Source organism: Podarcis tiliguerta (assembly GCF_965153285.1).
Source record: "Podarcis tiliguerta genome assembly, chromosome: 7".
Classification (NCBI taxonomy): Eukaryota; Metazoa; Chordata; class Lepidosauria; order Squamata; family Lacertidae; genus Podarcis; species Podarcis tiliguerta.
The window spans coordinates 7,871,655-7,889,626 of NC_139540.1; the positions used below are offsets into that span (position 1 = coordinate 7,871,655).

Sequence of the window (17,972 nt, forward strand, 5' to 3'; positions counted from 1 at the left end):
AGATGGAGCTATGAGGATAGGTAGATGGATGACTATTATATGTGTGAAAATGAAAGATAATCTCCATATTCAGAGACGTTAGCTGCATTTGAACAGTTTCCCACTTTCCTGATGTTTGCTTATTGGATAAATCTGGCATTTTATGTATATTTCATATGATGTAAAGGTCACTTCCAGAAACCTAGCAGAATCTAGTGGAAGTTTAGTGCTCATTTCTGTGTTTTTTTGCTTCAAGAAAAAATCCATTCACTACTCCATTAACCCAGAAAGTCATTGGATGCAGTATGCTGGCATACAGAGCCCTTGTGGTGTAGTGGTTAGAGTGCTGGACTAGAACCTGGGAGACCAGGGTTCAATGCATAGCTGTCAACTTTTCCCTTTTCTTGCGAGGAATCCTATTTGGACTAAGGGAATTTCCCTTAAAAAAGGGAAATGTTGACAGCTATGGTTCAATGCCCCACTCAGCCATGAAGCTCAGTGTGTGATTTGGGTTCCTGAGCATATTCAATCTGCAATGGGCTGCTTTTTTTTTTTTTTAATTAAAAGTTGTTTCTTTGCACCCTCACTCATTGCAAAAATGATTTTGTGTGGTCAGGCGGCGACAGCCCCAGCCCCCAGGGATCATAAGGAAGGAATAAAGACTCTGACAATGTTATAAAAAAGGTAAAGGTACACCTGCCCGTACGGGCCAGTCTTGACAGACTCTAGGGTTGTGCGCCCATCTCACTCAAAGAGGCCGGGGGCCAGCGCTGTCCGAAGACACTTCCGGGTCACGTGGCCAGCGTGACATCGCTGCTCTGGCGAGCCAGAGCCGCACACGGAAATGCCGTTTACCTTCCCGCTGGTAAGTGGTCCCTATTTATCTACTTGCACCCAAGAGTGCTTTCGAACTGCTAGGTTGGCAGGCGCTGGGACCGAACAACGGGAGTGCACCCCGCCACGGGGATTCGAACCGCCGACCTCTTGATCGGCAAGCCCTAGGCGCTGAGGCTTTAACCCACAGTGACACCCACGTCCCTGACAATGTTATATAGAATTAAAATTAGGCCACAACTTTATTAAATTTCCAAATATAGGAAGACCTTGGCTTAGGCCTTCGGCGTGTATCCCTCCCAGCCCCCCAGCTGGGGGGAACTGGGGCACATCAAGGTAATTGGGATATGGGGATGCTCTGCGAGACGTAAGTGTAGCAGGCAGCCAAGCCCATATCCCCACATGCAGGGTAGTTCACTGATGACCTTTCAGTGAATGGCCAGTGACACCCAAATATATAACCCCTTTAAGAGGGGGACCCTGGAATTGCTGCCGCAGGGGGGTGAGTCACCACTTCTCTCTCTCTCTCTCTCTCTCTCTCTCTCTCTCTCACACACACACACACACGAAAGAAATGACTAAAGGATTCTACCCAAGGCCATAACCATCAAAGTTGTGACGAATTGCAACGGGGAAGATAAAACTTGTCAAGGCAGGAAAAATTCTTCCCGGTCCTTCAACAGCAACCAACCAAAGACCGCAGCAGCACCCACAAAACAGGAAGAAAAAGTTAACTTGCAAGCAAGAAACATTAAACAAAGGGAGGGTGAATCTCCAGAGCCAACTGCCTGGCTATTGTCAGCTCCACCCCCTATATATAAATGGGGCTGGCCCCACCTCCCAGCATTACTGAGGCTGGGCACAAACCTCCAAAAATTAACACTGAGAGGGAAGCCAGCCCCTGTTTGCCAGTAAGCTCCCTGGGAACTGTAGCACGACACGCGATCCTGCAAACGGCACCCACAATGTAAAGTGTGAGTGCTCATTTTTGTACTTCTGCAAAACTCAGGGTCCTTTTCATTTTATCAATACCCCCCCATGCCACTTTCATTTCTCAATAGTGCCCTGATAGGACCCTGAAATATACTCGGAGTCGAGAGTGGATTTCATGCTCTTTATTCAGCTCATAGTGGTGAGGCGGAATGGAAGTTCCCCCAGAATGTCTGCTTTATATACATTATTTACACAATGGGCCCCATGTGATTGGCTAATTCCGGGATTCACCTGTAGGCCAATCAGGTTGCGGATTCACTTCCACCTGGAGCTGGATTGGGTGGCTCCTGTGGACCAATCAGACTGCTGCATTCTGGACGCTACTGTTCTAGGACCAATCAGACGGCTGCATTCTGGACCCTATTCTTCTAGGACCAATCAGACTGCTGCATTCTGAATCCTATTGTTCTAGGACCAATCAGACTGCTGCCTTTTGGATCCTATTCAACTCAGTACATAACAGACCCCAACCTGTTGAACTGCAGTCATTGTTCCTTACTATGCGATGGGTATGTAGAAGCAGGGTGGTGGGAAATTAGGGATGCAAATTGCCTTGCTTTGACTGCAAACTTCCATGGGTGGGAAGAACAATATAATTATACAGCGCCAACTGGTACTTTTGCATTGTCAACTCTAAAAGCAGTTAAAAACCACCAGGGAAAACAAACCCTTAAACAAACAGCCCCATCTGTCTGCTTAGCCAATTTATATGTATATTTCCTACTGCTTGGCAAATAAATAATAATTTAGAAAAAGGCATCAGAGCATGTTTCCCTGCAGGACTATAAGTCAGAAGGCTAAAGAATGCTTTTAAGTGCCCACTGTAGTTACATAAAAGAATCAGCAATACAAAACACACAAACACCTCCCCCAACTAGGCTGCTGGTTCAGACCAAAGGCCTGTCTTGCAGTGGCGTAGCGTGGGTTGTCAGCACCCGGGGCAAGGCAAGTAATTTGCGCCCCCTAACCCGTGGATTTGCGCCCCCTAACCCTAACCCCCAGATGTTGCGCCTGGTGCGGCCGGCCCCCCCTGCACCCCCCACGCTACGCCACTGCTATCTTGTGCAGCCTATGATCCAACCCACAGCAGCCAAACAATTTACTCTGTAAAGCTCAGAAGATGAGTGATTCCATCAGTTTCAGCTTGTCTCGTTTTCTCATTTCCACTCCACTCCCCGCCCCCAGACTTAAGCTCATCTTTAAAAAAGATTCTCACAAATATGCACATGTTTTGAAATAAATTTTCCCTAATATAATGCATTTTTATACGCTATTTTTAGTAACGTGTATTTTTTTTGTACATGGCTTGCGAACTGCACTGCAAAATTAGGAGGAATGCAAACTTCTTTTTTAAATGTATTTTTTTTTTAATTAAAGATTCCCCGGTTTACAAAAGTATCTGCAATGTCTCTTTTTTCAAGTTACATTTTCTACAGGTCAGTTTCATTTGTTGAGACATTAGTGTTACATTAGGAAGAGGGAGAGGGGGGAATGGTGAGTGGGGGTCGGGTCGGGTGGCAAAGTTTCTATTTTACTTATTGTATGTGTGGGGTTTTGTGTCAGCGTTGCTTGTGCAGGTTCTCGTTGCTATTCACTTGTGTTCCTTTGGTGGTGAGAGAAGTTGGGGTTGGCCTAGGGTGTGGATGCTTGTTTGTGATTGGCTATGGTGAACTTTGTTTTCCTGTGTGAGTGGAGTGGGTGTTTGTGAATCAGGATAGCCATATTGATTTGAATGTTGTTGGTGGATTTTTGTCGTTGTTTTGTTGACCTGTGTATGTGATAAAGGGGAGCGATACCAGGCTGAAGGCATCAAGAAATGCAATCTTCAAACTATGGCCATGCTTAGGTTCGTGTTTTAGAGAGTGCAGTTTAGGAAAGCCCACTTTTAAATGCAAACGGAACTTTCTTTCACATCCATATTTCCAAGGGACCAGTTTTTAGGAGGACACTAACTCTGTCTCTGGGACGCAGGTGGTGCTGTGGGTTAAACCACAGAGCCTCTTGGGCTTGCCAATCAGAAGGTTGGTGGTTCGAATCCCCACAACGGGGTGAGCTCCTGTTGCTCAGTCCCTGCTCCTGCCAACCTAGCAATTCGAAAGCATGTCAAAGTGCAAGTAGATAAATAGGTACTGCTCCAGCAGGAAGGTAAACGGTGTATCAGTGCGCTGCTCTGGTTCGCCAGAAGCGGCTTAGTCATGCAGGCCACATGACCCGGAAGCTGTACGCCAGCTCCCTCAGCCAACAAAGTGAGATGAGCGCCGCGACTGGACCTAATGGTCAGGGGTCCCTTTACCTTTTAATAAGCTGCCTTGTACCAAGTCAAACCATTGGTCCTCAATACTGTCAATATTGTCAACCAGTGGATCTCCAAGATTTCAGGCTCTCCTGGCCTTCCTCAGAGACACATGGGATCAAACCTGGGAGCTTTTACAAAAAAAGGGTGTGCTCTAACCACTAAGCCACAACTCTGCCCCGAGGGGCAATTTCCAAATAAATAAGTCCAACAAATTCAGGTTGTCTCGTGAGTCCCACTCCATTGCTTTTAATGAGAAATGCTCAAAACTGCCTTTTACTGAATTGTGCTCTTACTGTTGGACTTCAGGCACATACGCAACTATGTACACTATATAAAGGGCCAACATACCAAAATATTGGAAAATCCCGAAATTAAAAAAGATAAAGACTGCAGTAGTAACTCAGGTATTGCATTTGTTGTTTATATAAGCCAGAGAAAACAAATACATTACTTTCCCAAATCATAGTTCAAGCAGCTCACAAGAACAGGAAACAAATCATAAATATATGCGTACACCAGAAACAATCCTAAATTTACTGAATACACGATATAGCAGATATCAGGTATTAGCATGCTAACAGACATTGCAATATTATAATGTATGAAAAGCATTCCTTGCATAAATGACCAGTTAGACAAAAATATCTACATTTAGTTAATGAACCTTTCACAAACTAAGTCAAATTACTAAGATTAGCAGCAACAGCAGCAGAGAATATATCAGTATCGAAATGTTACTATTTAAAGTGATTTAAGGCTTTTGTTTTGTTTTGTTTTGTTTTGTTTTTTTGTTTTTGTTTTTTTTAGGGACGCAGGTGGTGCTCTGTCTCTGCAGCCATCATAAGTAGCAGTTATTCCACCAATCCCTTTCTGGATTTATCTCTGCAAAATTAAATTTGATTTCACTGAATCCTTGCTTTCCTGTCTAAACCATTTGTAGTTTCATCTACAAGCAGCACTGTGATATTCCATGCTAATTCAAAATCTTCCTCATTTTCAAAATTTCAGCAGAAAGCCTGTGTTGAGAAAAAGAAATGGTTTCATTGTAGCCTAATCATCCCAGTTATTTTTCCTGTGTAGGTATTAGACTCCAATGTGCTTTTTGGATGGCACATTTTTTAAAAGTACATTTCTATAGGCAAAGATTTGCGGAATGGGACAGAATTTACCCAGCTGAACCCTTGGGAAAGCTATCTTATTTTCTGGGACCAGCTCAGCAACAACTGTCTATACCAAACTTCTTTTTTTCCACTATGGTCATCACAATGTTCTCTGAAATCCAGCCAAAGTACTTTCCTGCTGAGATAAATGGTTAGAAAAGTAATAAAGGAGTAAAGCTTTTGCACTTTGTGAATAATAATATCCCACAATTATGGGCTTTTTGGCAGATCTTCAGGTTCATATTTGGCCTGTTGAGACCTATAGCTCTTCCACTCTTATCCCCTTAATTAGTTTCCAGAATGAATTATCAGGAGAACCTGTGGACACTCCATCATAGGCGAATATAAGAAACTGTCTGCCATGACACCAAATCAAATTAAGAGGGTTTTTGTTTTGTCCAAACAGCCCGTGCCTACTGTAACTGACAGCAGCTAATCAGTCTCACGCAGAAACATTTCCCAGCTTATTTCATTATTTTTAATTGAAAAGCTCAGGTGCCAAACCCAGACGCTTCATACAGACAAAACACTGGTTGTCCACTGAGCCATGACTGTTTCAAACTAGGAGGGAAAACAAACAATTCAAGAGATACGTTACAGAGTTTTCTTAGGTGGCCGACCAGTTTTCACATGCATTTGCATTGTCATTACTGAAAGACTGTCTACAGCAATTAATTGCACGTGATAACTGTCATGGACTGGCTAGAGGCAGAGGAGTGGTAGATGGCACCAACTGGGAAACCCCAGCAAGGAATGAAGGCTCAGAACCCGGAGCCTGGTGGTAGGGTGACAATCAGTGGTTAGTGGGAGAAGTGGGAGAAGGTTGGGAGGAGGAGATGTTGGAAGCCCAGATGCTGGAGGCCCAGAACATTGTCAGGAGCTCAGCCTACACTTGAGTAGGTCCCTGGCAGAGACACATGCCTGACTGGCATGTTCTCTCCCTCCTGGTAATTCGTTTGGGAGCTTCAAAAGCTTTCTTCTGCCTGAACATCACAGCGACCGATGCCAACAGACACTGGCACACTTAGGGATCTGCAGAGTTTGTGCAACTTGCGTGAAAGACCTCAGCAACTCAGCATTTTGGCTAATCTACTTTATTTACATATAAACACACATGGAGCATTGTAACATGGTTCCCTCTCTCTCTAGCATCAGACAGCAAAGAGAAAACAGGACAAAGGACAATAGTCCCACTTCATGGAACACAGTAACACAAACATCCTATTTCCGTCACTTCCCACTCTGTGGAGTCAAAACATATACCGTCATGTGAAAGACAACAATTCCATGACTGCAATCATGGAGCAGGAATTCTAACAGTTTTCACATGCATTTGTGTTGTCATTACTGGAAGACTGTCTACAGCAATTAATTGCATCTGATAACTGTTATGGACTGGCTAGAGGCAGAGGAGTGGTGGATGGCACGAACTGGGAAACCCCCCCCCCCAAGGAATGAAGGCCCAGAAGCCAGAGATTGGTGGTAGGGTGACAATCCATGGTTAGAGAGAGAAGTGGGAGAAGATTGGGAGGAGGAGATGTTGGTAACAGGTTTTAGTGAGCAGGGGGAGTCTGTGACAGAGAGAAGTTCAGAACCAGAAGTGGAAGCTGAAGAAGGAGAGGATGAAGGCCAAGAGGCACAGATGAGTCAGGTTGGTGAAGAAGCCAGAATTTCTCCCACCCCTACTGTGACCAGCTCCTTCCCCCACTCCTCCAGTCTCCCAGAACCAGAAAAAAAGAGGAAGGAACAGAGACAGGCTTGCCAGCAGATTCTCATATTGCTTGGGAAGGACCCAGGTGAGGAGGAAGCTTAGGCAGCTGTGGGAAGGTGGGGACTGATTCAGAAATGTAGATAATGGATCTTAAGATTGGAGAAAGGAGAAACCCAAATTGACAGATCTGCCCATCCTTAGGCAACATATCTGGAACATTTGTATTGGACTGCAATGTGTTTGAGTGGAGTTGGTTCATACATTCAGCTGCCAATCAAGGGAACAATAATAAAGTGTAGATAAAGTGAGTGACGTGCATGCATGCATTAAATGGCCCAGAGTCTGCATCCTCTAAAATTTGGAAGTACAACACCAGTGCTGTGTGAAGAAGACTCAAGGGCTGCTATTACTGACACCACTTCTGATGCCATGAAGGTGAAAATAGCACAACAGTAGTCTTGCCTGTGGCACTGCATGGTTAGTTGCAAAGATAAATGTTAAAATGGGCCTCCGATTTTGTATGACCTTAGATTTAAGTGATGTGTTTTGCTCATAACAAAATAGAGGCATTTCCATAAGTGGATGTGCTTTTTTTAAAGTCTTGAAGGCCATAGCTCAGTGGTAGAATATCTGCTTTGCATGGATAAGGTCTCAGATTCAATCCCAAGTATCTACAGTTAGGCCAGGGACAGTCCTTTGTCTGAAACCCTAGAGAGTCAATCCCAGTCAGTTCAAACAATACTGAGCTGGTTAACTGGTCTGATTCAGTATATCGGAAGCCTTTTTATATGTTCAGTCGAATACAGAAGGTCTCCGATTCAGTCCCCAGAATCTCCAGGCACAGCTGAGAGAGACCCTTGTCTGAAACCCTGGAGAGGTGCAGCCACTGAATGTAGACAACACTGAGATAGATGGACCAATGGTCTGATTCAGTTTATTGGAAGCTGCCTTGGAGTCATTCCTGTGCATCGGTATTTTTGCATGGCTTATTAAGGCGGCCCATGCTGGCAGAAGCAGAAAAGTCATGGGGAGAAAACAGTGGGGAGGTCATGTCTAACGACAAAGGGGTGAGCTCAGGCTTTGCTGGCCTGATTGAACGTGTGAGGCTGAAGCAGTGGGAAATCTGCAGCAAGCTGTCTTGACTGCTTTTCTTTTCTTTTAAGGTAACCACCAGGGGAGGATTTATTTTGACCGTGGTGCCAGATGAGATTTAGATGTAGGGTCCTACTTGATTAACAATGTGTGCATATGCTCTGGGGCTGAGCTATGACCTCCCCCCACCCAGCACTCAAATACTGGATGTCAGGGAACTGCCATCGGCTCAGAGGCGAGATAGAGGGGCAGGTGTGTTACAGGGAGCCTCCGAAAATCTTGCAAAGCAGTTCCTCTTCTGGCAAGGAGGGAAGCCCCACCTCCAGTGGAGAAGAGGTGCAAGGACCAGAGGATGCTAGTAAGAGCCTTAACACCGCACCTGAGCAAGCCGTAGAGGAGGGAGGCACGCCCTTGCCGTCGTCCATCATGCACAGTAGTTTGAGGCGGAAAAGGCTGGGGGTGATGAAACTTTTCTGTTGGGGGAGGTACAAAAACAGACCACTCCCGGATTCTGCTAGCAATTGAGCCAGACATGAACATGTGACGCTCTTCACTGTAAATACCCCCCTGCCCATACGGGCCAGTCTTGCCAGACTCTAGGGTTGTGCGCTCATCTCACTCTATAGGCCGGGAGCCAGCGCTGTCCGCAGACACTTCCGGGTCACGTGGCCAGCGTGACAAGCTGCATCTGGCGAGCCAGCGCAGCACACGGAACACCGTTTACCTTCCCGCTGGTAAGCGGTCCCTATTTATCTACTTGCACCCGGAGGTGCTTTCGAACTGCTAGGTTGGCAGGCGCTAGGACCGAACGACGGGAGTGCACCCCGCTGTGGGGATTCGAACCGCCAACCATGCGATCGGCAAATCCTAGGTGCTGAGGTTTTACCCACAGTGCCACCTGTGTCCCCTTACTGTAAATAGTTTGCACCAAAATAAAGCCTGTAAAAGACAGGTTGGAATCCTGCCTGGTTACTCTCGAGCAACCGCAACAGCATCTGATACCACCCACTCACCTGGGCCCCATAGCTCTTTAAGTGCTTTTAGTTAAACAATAAGGTTGATTTACTAATTCTTCACACCTTATGATTACCAGCTCCATGTCTCCACCTACTTCAGCACGTCTCTGTTGCCACTACCACAGCCCTCCTGTCTGGGGCTGAATGTCTGCAACAGGAAGTCTGATGTACTCATCCTCCCTGGACAATTTATAGCAGGGGTGTGGAACCTCTGTTCCTCCAGATGTTGATCACCACAACTCCCATCATCCATGAGCATTGGCCATGCTGGTTGACAGTACCTTGGTCAGGCCACACCTAGAATACTGTGGCCAGCTTTGGGCATCACGATTTAGGAAACATATTGACAAGCTGGAGTGTGTGCAGAGGAGGGCAACCAAGATAATAATAATAATAATAATAATAATAATAATAATAATAATAATAATTTATTTATACCCCACCCATCTGGCTGGGCTTCCCCAGCCACTCTGGGCAGCTTCCAACAAAATATTAAAATATAGTAACAGATCAATGGATCAAACATTAAAAACTTCCCTAAACAGGGCTGCCTTCAGATGTCTTATGTCTGGTAGTTGTTGTTCTCTTTGACATCTGGTGGGAGGGCGTTCCACCGGGCAGGTGCCACTACCAAGAAGGCCCTCTGCCTCGTTCCCTGTAACTTGGCTTCTTGCAGTGAGGGAACCACCAGAAGGCCCTCAGTGCTGGACCTCAGTGTCCGGGTAGAATGATGGGGGTGGAGATGATGATGTAAGGCCTGGAAACCAAGCCTTATGAGGAGTGGTTGGAGGATTTGGGTATGTTTAGTGTGGAGAAGAGAAGACTGAGAGTTGTTATGACAGGACCCTTCAAATATGTAATAGGCTGTCACAGGGAAGATAGAAGAAACTTGTTTTCTGCTTTTCCAGAGGAAAGCACTTGAACCAATGGATTCAACAAGAAAGGAGACTGTAACGAAACACTAGGAAGACCTGCATGACCGTAAGAGGTGTCTGAGAATGGAACAGACTCATTCCAAAGGTGGTAGGCACTGCTTCACTGGATGCTTTTAAGCAGAGGTTGGATGGTCATCTGCCAGAGCTGCTTTAGTTGTGATTGTTCATTGCAGGGGGCTGGACCAGAAGACATTAAGGCCCCTTTCAACTCTACAATGCTATGATTCTATGATGGGACTTGGACTCCAAAGATTTGAAGACAAACTTTTCTTCAGTTAAAAGCAGCCCCGAGGTGGTGGTTAGGTCCCATGGTAGCATGAGAAACATTCTGAGCTCTTCACTCTGTGCCATGCCTAGACTTAGATCTCCTGCATCATCCAACTGCTGTTAGCTGGAACTGAAGGTGATGGGGGAAGAAACAAGCACTGTATAGGTTACTGATGTTCTCTCCTCATGTGTCCTCTCCTCCTCCTCCTCCTCCTATTTCTTACACCCCTTTTCCTCCAAGGAGCTCAAGGTTCTCCTCCCACTTTAACCTCACAACAACCCTGTGGGGTGGGTGAGGGTGAGAGCCAAGAGCTTCATGGCTGAGTAGGGATCTGAACCATGGTTTCCCAGGTCCTAGCCCAGCACCTTACCCCATACTGGCTCTTCTCTTCACCATGGCTTTCTGTTGGTTTTTGGCCTCAGCTGAGCATGACCCATATAAAATACTCTGGAGAATGATCTCTGCTCTTGTCCTGGGCATTCTTCTCTAGGGACAAGAGTGAGCTATAACTTGGGTTTGTTCCTTCAAGACCTTTCCCCCTGAGGCTCTTTCTGTTCCAAACTGTAATGTTCTTGCTGCTGCCACATTTTTTTACCCCCTTTGTTTCATGTCCAGCATCTTGCTGAGATATAAGATCCTAACAGCAGCTCAGACACTGGCCAATAACAGCTACATGTCATCAAGTTGTGGATGAGTGTTTGTCAAAATGAAGAATATGCCTTCTCATTACCTTGCAGCTTGTGCTACAAGCCAGTCTTGGGTCCTGCCTGTGAAAGAACCAGGAGTTCTAGCAGCTGTTGCACTGTGTAGTGCTGCTGAGTTCCATCGCCATAGCAACAGCATCAGTACCATCTGCGGCATCCTCCTCCCCCTCTCCACTCATACTCCTCCTCCTCCGTAACATCATCAGTACCAGGAACAGCAGCAGCAGCCTGGGCAGAAGCCAGTGCCTGGTAGCACACTGACTGCAATTTCAACCAGCTGGCTTGGGAGACCCGCTCAGCCACCAGGACCAGTGATGAGCTGCAGCAACCGCTACTCTGTCATTTTCTGGAAGATGGACAGATAGAAAAGAAGGGAGGGAAAGAGAGTTGAGGACAGTGCACTGCAGAGGAGCCGGAGAAGACCTAGGTAAGGGACATTTCCCCCCAACTCCCTGTTTCTGCCAACTCTCTGCCCTTGATTGTCTCAGTTGCTTTTCCACGTCTTTCTGATTTACTAACCATTTTGAACGTATCCAAATTATCCCTTTCCCCTCCCCCCACAAACCAATGCCTGCTTTAAAAAAGAGATCCCCCTCCTCCTCTTCTTACCGTCATCACTTTAATCTTAAAAACAACAAATATATTCAGAGGGAGGGGGGGGAGAGAGACTGGATTTGATTGTTGTTGATGGGGGAACATAATTAAGAGACGCAATGTGTTGGATCCAAAGGGGAAAAAGGTTCTTGCTGAGTGCTTCAGAATAAAAAGTGGGCAGCAGCTTGGAGAAGGGGCTGGCATAGCAATCATTCATTCTTTTTCAGAAAAAAAGAAAGAAAACCCATGCAGGTCTGTGTCCAATCTGTTTATTAAATTGCTCTAAAAAATATTCTGCTGAGATTTTTTAAGACAGCGAGGTGTGTGTGTGTGTGATGCGTAAAGTCTTTCTCAAAAGCTTGAATTATATAGTGGAAAAAGTAGTGTGTGTGTGTGTGTGTCTGAGAGAGAGAGAGAGAGAGAGAGAGAGAGAGAGAGAGAGAGAGAGAGAGAGTAATTAGGGATGGTGAGTTCATAAGCTCCCTGTTATTTACAGCTTGGGTTTGTACTGTTTGATATGAAACACATTCTGTACACTGGGTCGGAATATTGGATACTCTTGGCACAACAGGCAGATTAAGAGCATTTTCCCAATGTCTGATGTCCAGGTATTTTCCAGCCTTCCTACCTGGGGTTCTTTGACAAGAGATAACAAGGACTGAACTTGCGATGTTCTGCATGCAAATCATGCACTCTGTCACTGAGCACTGGGCACACCGAGTCTGATGTGATGGGCGGAGAGACCTGCACTGAGCAATGTTTTTGGCTAAGGCACTGAGTCTTCTTCTTAGATACTTCTTAGGGACCTTTTGACTCCTTCTTTGAACCCTACAATTCTAAGGTTGTAGTCCTGTACGGATTGACCTAGAAGTGAGTCCCACTCAACACTGTGGGACTTATTTCTGAGTAGACGTGCATAGGATCGTGTTCCAGATATACCGTGTCTTGCTATGTAGACTCATGGTGATGTTGTTATCCGGTGCAAATGGCAGTAAGCAAACATTAGATTGTCTCAATGTTGTAGATGTCCTTAAGCCATCCACATGAGATTGTGTCATATCAATAAATTTACTGTGTGCATCTTTTCCCACCTTGAAACTGTTTTGTGCCTCTGTAGCTATGACTCACCAACCAGTTGAGCTACAGTTCCTGTGTTTCCTTTGATTTGCTTCCTGGGTTGAAATCAGTTTCGTTGCATGACTGAGAATGTTATTCAGTTACAGCAATCATTCCAACAGCAGTTTTCATTTGACAGTGTGCTTGATCATTTGTGTTTCGCCTGTCTTGAACAAACCTCTGAGTTAAGTCACCATGAATCCTCATTTGCGCATGGGGAAGCAAGGCTAAGTAACTGTGATATACTCAAGGCCATTGAAGAAATTTGGATTGGATTCCTATATCCAGAGACACATACTAAAGACCACAATGCAGATTTTTTTTATTTGATTTGATTGCCCCTTCAACTCGCCAGCTCCTGCCTACCTAGCAGTTCAAAAGCACACCAGTGCAAGTAGATAAATAGGTACAGCTGTGGCAGGAAGGTAAACGGTGTTTCTGTGCACTCTGGTTTCCTTCGTAGTGTTCTGATGTGCCAGAAGTGGTTTAGTTATGCAGGCCACATGATCTAGAAAGCTGTCTGTGGACAAACGCCAGCTCCCTTGGCCTGAAAGCAAGATGAGTGCCGCAACCACATAGTCGCCTTTGACTGGACTTAACTGTCTAGGGGGAGTCCGTGACACTTTTTCTTCCTTGAGTGCACTGAAAATGTGAACATGGCACACACCAGTGTGGTGTAGTGGTTAAGAGTGGTAGACTCATAATCTGGGGAACCGGGTTCGCGTCTCCGCTCCTCCACATGCAGCTGCTGGGTGACCTTGGGCTAGTCACACTTCTTTCTCTCAGCCCCACTCACCTCACAGAGTGTTTGTCGTGGGGGAGGAAGGGAAAGGAGAATGTTAGCCGCTTTGAGACTCCTTCGGGTAGTGATAAAGCGGGATATCAAATCAAAACTCTTCTTATGTTAGAAATGAGTGCATCCGGATTTTCTGCTCCCTTGTTGCAGGGAGATATAGGAGCACAGGAAGCTGTCTTGCACTGAGTGAGACTATTGGTCCATCTACCCCAGTATTGTCTACACTGACTGGCAGGAGCTTTCAAGGATTTCAGACCAGGATCTATCCCAGCCTTACCTAGAGATGCTGGGATTGAACCTGGATTATTCTGCATGCAAAGCAAACAATCCAGCACTGAGCTATGGCTCTTTCTCCAATGCTTTGAGAGGTAGCATGACCAGAGATACTTGCTGAAATTCCCTCTTTACAATTATTAGAGGCACAGAGGTCTAATCCTCACTTACACCTGGCCGTTGTAGATTGTCTTTGAATTTATTTTAAAATTTATTGTTAAAAAAACCTCAAGTCACTTTAAATAGTAACATTTCGATACTGATCTATTTTCTGCTGCTGTTGCTGCTGTCTTAGTAATTTGACTTAGTTTGTGAAAGGTTCATTAACTAAATGTAGATATGTGTAAGTGGTCATTTATGAGAGGAATGCTTTTCATACATTACAATATTGCAATGTCTGTCAGCATGCTAATATCTGATAACTGCTATATCGTGTGTTCAGTAAATTTAGGATTGTTTCTGGTGTACGCATATATTTACTGTTCTTGTGAGCTGCTTGAACTATGATTTGGGAAAGTAATGTATTTGTTTTCTCCGGCTTAAAGAAACAACAAATGCAATACCTGAGTTACTACTGCAGTCTTTATCTATTTTACTTTGGGATTTTCCAATGTTTTGGTATGTTGGCCCTTTATATACTGTACATAGTTGTGTATGTACCCAAAGTCCCACAGCAAGAGCACAATTCAGTAAAAGGCAGTTTTGAGTATTTCTCATTAAAAGCGATGGAGTGGGACTCACGAGACAACCTGAATGTGTTGGACTTATTTATTTGGAAATTGCCCCTCAGGGGCAGAGTTGTGGCTTAGTGGTTAGAGCACACACTTTTTTTGTAAAAGCTCCCAGGTTTGATCCCATGTGTCTCTGGGGAAGGCCAGGGGAGCCTGAAATCTTGAAGAGCCACTGCCCAACAATATTGACCGTACTGAGGACCAATGGTTTGACTTGGTACAAGGCAGGTTATTACATTCCTATAAATGTGTTTTCTTGCACATGGCCTGCTAAAATGAAATGAATGACATATGTACAAGGCTGCAACAGTGGCCATGTTCAAGTCACCATTCATTATAACTGGGGTTGTTCAGGAGAACAGCAGATTGTGAACAGTCACAAGCAGACGGTGTCCTTTAAGAATAACTTTAAAGTTTCACATGTAAATGTTAAGCTTCCCGCTTAATCGTCATTTTAACATTATTGATACTGCTGAATGTCAGTTGTCGAGCAGCAGAGATACTCATGAACTTCTTCTGGGCCAGGCATGAATATGAACTTAGAGGGTTTATAAAAGCCAGGCCTCCCAGGGGAGAAGCAAGCTTCTCAAAGACCCCTCCAAATTCTCTGTCTCAGAGGAAAATCTAACCTGGAGAAGAATTCATGGCTTCTGCCTGCCTGCCCTTCTCTCTCTCTCTCTCTCTCTCTCTCTCTCTCTCTCTCTCTCTCTCTCTGTGTGTGTTTGTGGTGGAACATCAGTGCAAATTTCATCAAGACTTACAGTGGGTGATAGAGTTAATCACCAGTATTTGGCTATTTAATTTAATTTAATTATTTTATTACTATCATATCTTCTGGATGCTGAAGCTTTTAAATTATCTTCTGGCTACTTGCTATGTTAGATATATCTTGGTCCAGTCTAGCAAAATGGTTGTATGTTCATATTTGTCCATCAAGGCTGCCTTCACTATGACACATTACATATTACATTACAATGAACTTAAGAAAATCCCTGCTTCATCTACTTCACCAATCAGATGCTTATGAGAAATCCACAAGCAGGGCATTAAGGCGATAAGGTTCCAGACAGCCTAGTTGTTGGCAGAAAGCATTTAGAGAGGGCCCTGGGAAGCTTTCAAGCAGGTCTGAAGGTCCTCACCCCTGTATTTCATGGCCAGCAGTTCAAATCCCCACAACAGGGTGAGCTCCTGTTGCTCGGTCCCTGCTCCTGCCAACCTAGCAGTTTGAAAGCATGTCAAGTGCAAGTAGATAAATAGGTACTGCTCTGGTGGGAAGGTAAACGGTGTTTCCGAGCGCTGCTCTGGTTCACCAGAAGAGGCTTAGTCATGCTGGCCACATGACCCAGAAGCTGTACGCCAGCTCTCTCGGCCATCAAAGCGAGATGAGCGCCGCAACCCCAGAGTCGGTCACGACTGGACCTAATGGTCAGGGGTCCCTTTACCTTTCCCTTAACCTGCCCAGGGACCTTGGGGTAAAGTAGGGTAACCAACAACAACAATGGAACAGCAGAATGGCTATCCTATCTCCCAAAACTTTGAGGCAGTTTTCCCCATTCCCTCCTGTATTAGGGTCATAGGAGATACTGCATTATTGCCCCTTTGGAAACATCTTGCAGTGGCTGCAATGAGCTTGTGCAATCCACTTTCAGCCTGTGGTAGGTTACTTCCCCCCCAACTTGGAGACCGAAAGACATTTATTTTTATTATTGTTTTGGTAAGCCTCCCTCCTCTTTCCCCAATGAAATATATCCAAAGCGATGGAGAAATGCCACGAGAACGGCTCATTCCTGACCATGATAAATCAAAGGCAGTATTTTTTTTAATCCACTTTCTTTCTGCACATTGCCAAGAGAGCCGTACCACATAATAAAGAGGGTGCACGTGGCTGTGCGATGATGGATAGAGGCCTGCGAGCATTTCATCAGCCTAAACTAACAATGAAAGGCCACCAGCAGCCTACAGATTACTTTGGGCTCCCTAAATATTATTCCAAATCATCACTTTGCTGTTGACTAAAAGCATGCAGCAGCACCGCAGAGATAGAGTCTCTTGATTACGATGGGGCTGCGAAAACTCCCTTTAAAATGATGTCAAAACCCCAGGGATATATAAATCTTTATGTCTAGAATGTTTGCGTGCTTATATATTTATAGCCAGACCAGGTTCATGCCATCAGTGAAATATGCCATTTTAAAGCAGGTTGTTGATGTGGTGCTTTTGCATCTCTGTATAAATAGAACTGGCAAGGCTATGCTGCACTCAAGGAACAAAACCGGCTAGCTTGGGTTCTTCGTTTTTAGACTATGGCTGATTCCTCCATTAGTTTTACCACCTTTTCTCCATCTGCCACTTATCAGACAGCTTGTTGTCTGAGCAAATATTGTAATTTTATGTATTTAACGTATTAGTCTCATTTCATGCTTGACAGTCGCTACTATAGCTGTGTTTCTGATGTCGCTGGAGTTGCCCTTCTATGTCACTGTTAGGGAACAAAGTAATTTTATAGTTGGAGTCTCCATTTAATTAGCAGCTTTTTTGAGGAGCTGATGCCACAGTCCTATTTACGCTGTGTTGGCAAACAGCAGAAATGAGCAATCCTTAGTCCCAAATGATGTATCCGTTATTGGGTTGTGCTGTTTTCTGACCATATAGACAGGGAGACATAATCGAAAGCTCTCCATTCACGGACAAAAGTAGGACATGAAGGAGAAAGATAGGAGAAAGATGCTCCTGCCATGCTTATGTCATGTGAACATTATGTATCTCCTTTTTTTAAAAAAGTGTGGTGGAGACACAGGCCTTCGAACCCATAATTCTCAGCCCCCTACAAACCTTCAAGTGTCGTTTAGTCCTACATGTGACCCTGTTGATCAAGCAGTATGGCTCTAAATGTGTAGGATTAGACCTGGGGTCAGTAAACATTTTCAGCAGGGAACCGGTCCACTGTCCCTCAGACCTTGTGGGGGGCTGGACTATTTTTTTTTGGGGGGGGATGAATTCCTATGCCCCACAAATAACCCAGAGATGCATTTTAAATAAAAGTACACATTCTACTCATGTAAAAACATGCTGATTCCTGGACCGTCCGCAGGCCAGATTGAGAAGGTAATTGGGCTGGATCTGGCCCCCGGGCCTTAGTTTGCCTACCCATGGATTAGACCATGTGCCAATTGCATCACTGGAGACATAAATGATGAGCCATGTTGTGCCACAGAACATAATAAGTGTTTTGCAGCTGGATCTGGTCAAATGCCCATCTTGTCCAACATCTTGATCTCACAATGGCCAGCCAGATACCTTTATCCACAAGCAGAACCTGAGCAGAACATCAGTCTCCTCACTTGCAATTCTCAGCAGCTCATATTCAGAGGAGACACCGTTGATGGAATATTTCGAGGAGTTGGAGTTGTGGAAGGACGTGTGGATCCAGAATTGGCCTCCATAGTCACTTACGGGCTCATTGTTAAAACCGTG

At 45.1% G+C, this 17,972-nt stretch overlaps 1 protein-coding gene across 1 annotated transcript in view; it reads left to right on the forward strand.

Annotated features, from left to right (window-relative positions):
* Nucleotides 1–11,372: 11,372 nt before the first annotated feature.
* The window catches only part of FAM135B (family with sequence similarity 135 member B), a 141,444-nt gene continuing 134,844 nt past the window's right edge, over nucleotides 11,373–17,972 (forward strand). Inside the window, exon 1 of the mRNA XM_083450395.1 lies at nucleotides 11,373–11,415. The gene's annotated coding sequence lies outside the window, so the exon portion shown is untranslated. The remainder of the gene's footprint in view (nucleotides 11,416–17,972) is intronic.